Consider the following 7,507-nt stretch of genomic DNA (forward strand, 5'->3'; position numbering starts at 1 on the left):
ATGTATAAGAGAAATGCTTTAGCAGGATGTAATTTGTATGATTATATATAGATTTTTAATACACTTTAAAAATTAAGCATTTTGTACCTGTACAGTAAACACAATAGATATAAACATAGATAGTGAAAACATTATCACTGACGCAACACAATAATCATTTTTCGCAACTCGGACGTGCGATTAGAAATGATTTTACCACGATAACGTACATAGATTAACTGCAATGTATCTTTCTCTTGACAAAATTCACTGAAGTAGAATTTCACCAAGATTATAAACGAATTCATTGCGCAAAGCCGCAATACAGTATAGAATGCCCTAGATAAGCGTATCCACATCTCACGCGGAGACTGGCTTGGTTCCGGAGGGATAAGAATAATTTATTTTACTAGATAGGAAACTATGTTGACGCAGTTCGGAGATATGATATTGTTAACCGACCTGTATTACCTGTGAATCATATTATTGAATGGATGACTGATCATGTGTACAATTGACATATAAGCTGTTTTTTACAACGCAATAGTGACCACTGGGACTTTTATTCCGGGAAGGGGCTTTCAAATTACTTGCGAATTAAAACGGTGGCCTTATAATACAAGAGATTACGAAGTAAGTACTGAACCCTTCCAGTTTATTACGAAAATTTCCAAAATTCTTAAAATTATAGTAAGTATAAGTAATATTGTATTGAAATACAAAATAATGTTCTTATTTTTAATTTTGTTAATACTAAAAGGCTTAGAACAATGACAAGCATCTTGTTCCGAGCTAAAAGCATTGCTCATAGATAACTGAATCAAAAAAATCTGTCTATGGTTTTAAATGTAGAATCTTACGAAAAGTAAAACATTTTCGACAAGGTTTATTGGTGTGTAAAATATGGAGTATTTTTTTTTATTTCTCTGGCTTGGTTAAACACTATACCATATCTCTAAGTAAGTAAGTATATCTTTTCCAATCCATTTAAATTCTAAAGGTCCTGTCATAAATTGCGGGATGCGATTACGCCGCAAATTATACTTCTGTGTAGTCGCTATGTTAATTTTATGTTATGTTTATACATTTTCCTTGATATACAGGAAAGTTTTTATAATTAAATATAACAACACCAAAGTGCGCTGACGTGCGTTGTTAAAGAAAACACTTTACTATTTCTTTTCGTAAAACACTTCAACTCAATCAACACCATATTTTTCAATACTTTTTTAGGCATAGTAAACAAACGATTTTATTCAATAAGTACTTAAACCATGACTAATGAACAATAACAATGGTTTTAATGTACGGGGTTTTAACTGCTTTTGCACTGAAAGGCACATATGCCCTAAAATTTTAATAAAATCTGGATGATTTATAAAATCATAGACCAATTATTGTATACATTACCTGAAAGATTAAATGAATTAATTTTACATGGTTTTGCGCTAAATACTAAATATGAAAAGGAGTAGAATTAGCCATTATTTTCATTGTTCTATAATAACCAACAAGAACTCATACTAAAGTACAGTAAGTACAAAAAAATCGGTTGTCTTAACCTTAATTTTGCAGGAGATAGCACTTTCACCGAGTAATTATGACCCTAAAATGTAAGAATATACGCTATTATAGGAATCGACTAAGAGTACTAATAAGTACTCTACTAAAATATACCAAGCTCATTAATAAATGAGCTTGGTATATTTTCATTTAATAATTACTAATGCAATTGTGCTGTTTGTGTGGAATAGCCCTTACACGGTCCGCGCACGGAACATGTATTATAAAGTACTTGAAATGGACTTTCTCAGTAAATACAACGATGAATCATTAATTTTATTATTGTTGAAGTAATGCAAACGCGTTTGCCAACTGTGGTCCAAATACCTACATATCTACCTCCTTTTTATTTATTAACAAATCAACCCACATCTGCATGATGTACAAAATTTGCATGTTTTATTTATATTTAGTATCATCAATATGCAGATTATACGCAACGGTGTGGCCATTAGCATATTAGGTACTTCCTTAATATTATGTATATATTATTTAGTATATTTACCATTCGGGCGATAATCTGTGAATGTCTTGATCCGCATTTTCTTTTCTCAATGTATCCTTTTTGCAATGTTCGAACGTGATGCACTATCGCGATTTGGGCACCTTCATCACTGAGCACTTCGACACACCGAGGGTAAACACACCTCACATTTCACGTCTACGATCGATTTTATTGTAATTAAGTCAGAAAGGATACAAGTTAATAAGAAAATATTATTAACAACCACTTTTCACATTGTTTTTGCTCGTACAAAACACAAGTAAAGACACTGCAAAGTAAACGATGAAACAACAAATTATAAAATGATAGGGGTTGAATCGCGTGTAGCCTGATTTGACAGCTGCGAGCGCGCTATCCCGAATTCCCGATTCAAATATTGGATGGTACGCGTGAATGAGCGCGGGGTGAGGGAACGAGATAGAAAACGAAGTGAACTTAGCTGCACGTGACGTGGGACGTGTCGGGAACGGGCCGGGATACAAATAGCACCAGATTAATTGGCATGTACGGCGACCGCGACGCGATATATCTTGATACTTTAAGGGTTTATAAAGAGAATAAAAGTATACAAGTATTTTTTCCTGGTAATTTAAATTTTTTTTATTGTAAGAATCAAAATGGCCAATTATTAATTGTACGCTGCAGAACGTTTCCAATAAATAACGATAGCAAAGATAAATATTAAGTGTAGTTATCAAATCAGGCTATACGGTGAACAATATAGTAAACAAAAACTAAATATCGTTGTATATTATGAGATTATATAAAAATAAAACTGACGTTGTTAATCGGATCACGACTACACCACCGCCGTGTAAAGCGTCAAACGCGCAGGCGCAACGCCTGTAACTGACGTACGCATGCGCGCCAACTTCACTCCGCTCAACAATGTCATTCTTTACGGCGAACTCTCACTACATCAACATTAGGGTCGAGTAGTAATATCATTAAAACTACCCCATCAATTGACTTTCTCGTGTTTCTTTATTCATAATATGCCTACGCATAAAATATGAATGTAAAGCGAATATTGTGTTCACCATTTTATTATAACACCATAATATCATAACATAGCATTGTTCATTTCGAAAATTAGATTACGCGGAAAACATAATATTAATCTGGTTTTCTTATAAGTATACTAAACTATTATTTTATTATAAATCGAATCTTAAAACCAATAAAAACCTAATATGATTTGTAGTATGAATAATACTTAGATCATAACAAAGGCAGTTATAAAAGTAATTTGGTAATGTTTAATGTTACCTTCTTTTGCAGTAAATTCAGGCACATTTCTAACAATACCTATTGGTGCAACTTAAGTATTTTTTAATAGCTATACACACCATAGAAAATATGTCCTTATATTTTAAAAATGTATCAAGAGACGTGCCTTATCTTTCGATTTCATTTTTGGTCAAGAATATAATAATAATACATAATAGCAAATCATGAACTACCTTAACAAAACAAAGGAGCCTATAATATAGTAGATAGTCTTTATCTTTTTGTAAAACAGCTACGCGTGTGCACAATGCGTATGTAGCTGTACATACTTACTAAGAGTCTTGAAAATATAACGGTATGTTTGCCAAATCAGTCATAATAAACGAACTAAGTGAATGACCCCTCAAATGGAGACACCAAAGTGGATTCCTCATTCCCAAGTACAATTGTTCGAATATTCGCGTGATTTAACCGTTTAATGCATACGAAAATAGATAATGAATTGAAACCAAGTTTTGCACTATAAATTGAAAGTCACTCCGAACTGCGGTGAGAGCTATTGCGTGTTCAAGAAAGAAATTCGCCAATGTTAAACGATCTAGTTACGCAGTTGAAACAATTACAAATTGAAATGTCGATGGACTGAAAATTTATTTCACGCATCGAAATGCCTGCATTATCTAGGTTGAAATATTTAACAATGCCTATAAAATGAAATAGTCGTGCGTAAAATACAAGACTATTTTTAACTGGAAAATTGATCCTTACGATAAACCATTCATTGTTCTCAATCGAGTTAACCGTCTTGGAATATCCGACGTTTTACAAATGCACAAAGATTGTATTATACAACAGATGCATTGTCTGGGATGTTTTCTAGACCGACATTATGTAGGTGCCTTATTTAACAAAAACAAGCAATTCCTGCGAAATGAGTGCTAGTTTAGTCATAAACCGCCGTGTGACTCGCCTACACTTCGCACATTTGGCCAAATGTTCGTCATGTGTCCTTTTACTTCGGACAAAAAGTCGTAACCCGGACGCTGTTAATGTGAAACTTTGAATCAACACATCGTACTTCTTATTATACTTTTACTAATATAAACTCGAAAGTTTATAAAGATGACTATTAAAAAAGCGCGTAAACTGCTCAAGGAATTTAGAAGAAGTTTGGCTCAGAAATAGATCATGTCCTAGATTTACAGAAACGGAGGAAACTTTTTGTCCAAGAAAAATCGCAGTGGGATTAAATACACCGTAAAAGATCTCACAGATAGATAAATCCGCTAACAACCCTGAGTGATTAATATATAGGTAGTTATAATCATATATTATTCCATAAATTAAAAATTAAAACTAAAAACGAAAGAAATTTTGCCGAGATCGGATACAACACAAGCGACATCTATGAATTATTACAAAAGCTATTGTGAGCATTTAAAGCGATCACAGTGCTACTTGGCCAAGCTTATTAACGGTACTTTAATCAAATGATAGATGTCGCTTTAGTAATGTTGTGAAATATGATAATGCATTGATTAGTCAGACGGTGTCAGTAATAAATTACCGCGATAACCTTGTAGGACTCTACCACTTGTTTGTTACCGCTTGTAATCGAAGATCATGAACACGACAAATATTATTGGTGATGTTTTGTATAGCCTTCTAATGAAATAAACTAAAAATACTTAAAAATTATATTTAAACATGCAAATAGAAATCATGTTCTACATTTGTGCACACTGTACATTTTGTGGAAAGAATGTATTTTCCTAATTATAATGTGTAATTTAACATGTTAAGAATGTTTAATTTATTTCATTGTACGCCATAAAAACATTTAATATAAAATTTAATTAGTAATTTTTCCCGTATCTAAAACATGAATATAGCTTTAAATATTCTTGTCATTGACCGCATTCTTAAAGTCAAATGATTAGATAAGTAGTATCTCACGAAAACTTAACTCGTGCAATCACCTTACAACTTACAGGTGTGTAAGAGTGCGTTTAAAACTTGTGACAACTTTGACACGTACCTCTCTGTCGCCTCCGCTTACGTATTTTCTTTCGTTTCTTAGACTTTCGATTCTTCATTTGCTCATCTCTCCTTTCCACTTGACCGTAAGCACTTTTAGCGACATCCAATATTTTACCAATAATACACAACACCAACGCAATCATTTCCAAACTTTTAGCTATAATGTTAAACGTGTTTATCTTTATCTTGTCCTGTTATCGTAGAGGCACAGTTTTTTCTTTTTCTTCCAATTGTTCGTCACAAACAATCTATTCCGTAGTTTATTGTATTGGTTTAGTGGAGCACAAATTACTGTTTTACACATAACCTTCACAGCGTACGTACGGTAAACACTGCAGTTTTTGTGCAGTGTTTTTTGCGTAGGACTCTCCTCCGTTATGTGGGATGAGATTATTGTGAGGTTATCACTGCGCTTCACGTAAGGAGACAAACATATGACTGCTCGCTAACATCACACAGCGGGAGCCTTGAAGTGATTTCTAAATAAGGCTAAAATATACGCCACACGCGTTTGATCATTACACAATATAAGCTGCACTTAACAATATTTATAACATCACTAAACTAATGTAAACATCTGAATACGTTGTTAGAGTAACCCATTTATAGTGTAAACTGTATTGTAAACTTTAAATCACAGCGGTTACTCAAACTTTAATCTTTATTTACGTTATCGGTAGTGAGAATCGGTAAAAGCATATTTAACTAGCGAAGGCGGTCGTATCTATCCCTTGAAGGGCGAAGTGAAAATGCGTCGGGTGCATCGTTGTTTGTTATAATCAGTATGGCAACTGCTTTGTGATTTCCGTTTCAAATGAGTTCTGTATAATTAGTCACGTAGGAGCAACGTGCGGCACTCACTCTACTGTATCTGGGAAACTTATACGCCGGGGAATCCTCGCACTCTCCCTTTGTATTTAGGAACTAGGTTAGTGTTACTGAAATTGGAAATCTATGTATTTTTTTTTATTGTCTCCTGGTTGTCGATCAATAGATAAATGTTTATAAGTGTTAGGTAACGCGTATTGTGTTACCTACTGAGAACTTGTTGCGTAATTAGCGGATAGTATTGATACTTTGTTAATAATACTTCTGAATCATGTAGCGAGATAAAAACTATATTGGTATATGGTTTGGCATATTTATTTCTCAAAAAGAATTACATTCACTTACATGAGAAATATGTTTGACTAATATAAACTTAACTGTATTATCGGCGTTAAACCGCACTTATTAACAATGAGGGTAAGTTTGCGTGACAAATAAATTCTCATCAAATATGGTACTGCATAGATACCGAGTAACAAACACGTTTCCCAGCAATATGGGCAACTGGCTATGCCAGAGTCCATTTTAGTGTAGTAAACTATAAGTTCTGATTCGTTAAATAACATGCTTTATTTTTTTTAAGTAGTATATGTATAGGACATAACATCATAAGGAAATATTGTATCCGATGTGGCTTTAATATTTTTTCGTTAATAGCCCCAAGTACACTACATTAAAACCTCAGTATGATTTCGTTTATTAGATTCAAGTGTTCCAAATTTAAACTAAATGCGTTATAACAAACAATTAAAATATTATTAATTGAAAATAATTAGTTCATGTTGTTTGCCTAAAGTTACTCAACTTGAACCTAAAAACACTCAAAGTTTACATAAATAAGAATCGTAATCTGTTGAATCACAAATATAAGATAACGGCTTCATCAAACAATTTAATCCAGTTAAGCACTAATAAATATATATATACGTGTATTTATTGTGTTGTCAAATTACATTTATTGGTTATGTTATTGGGTTATCCTATGTTTATAACCTTTACTGGCTAGAGTATATAATTTCCCATCTAAAGTTAACAATATATCACTAGTATTACAAATGCGAGAAATTGTAAAAATGCTTAGATGTTAGTTAGAAGTTAACTCAGACTATTCAATACGGATCTTAAATAAATTTGGCACACACATAGACCATATACAGGACAATGCACCTAGGCACTATACTATCGCGAAAAAGAACATAGAGACACTTTCATCTCGAGAAGAAACTTGCGAACGTTACCGATAGCAACATGTTGAATAAACGCCTGATATTCACACATCACTTGTATATTAAATCGACTGGTTACTTTTACGTCACGCACACGCCATAATCGTCATAAATTTGGTTTATAAGGCTCGCCAAA

General features: G+C 33.1%; 1 long non-coding RNA gene across 1 annotated transcript; it reads right to left on the minus strand.

The window, feature by feature from the left end:
• Positions 1-2,093: 2,093 nt before the first annotated feature.
• Positions 2,094-2,931, minus strand: LOC119190068. Its single transcript, XR_005112759.1, has 2 exons — positions 2,828-2,931; positions 2,094-2,315 (listed from the first exon to the last, which is right to left on the minus strand). It is a non-coding gene; the product is annotated as an uncharacterized LOC119190068 (long non-coding RNA).
• Positions 2,932-7,507: the final 4,576 nt, after the last annotated feature.

Source organism: Manduca sexta, chromosome 21 (assembly GCF_014839805.1).
Source record: "Manduca sexta isolate Smith_Timp_Sample1 chromosome 21, JHU_Msex_v1.0, whole genome shotgun sequence".
NCBI classification, from domain to species: domain Eukaryota; kingdom Metazoa; phylum Arthropoda; class Insecta; order Lepidoptera; family Sphingidae; genus Manduca; species Manduca sexta.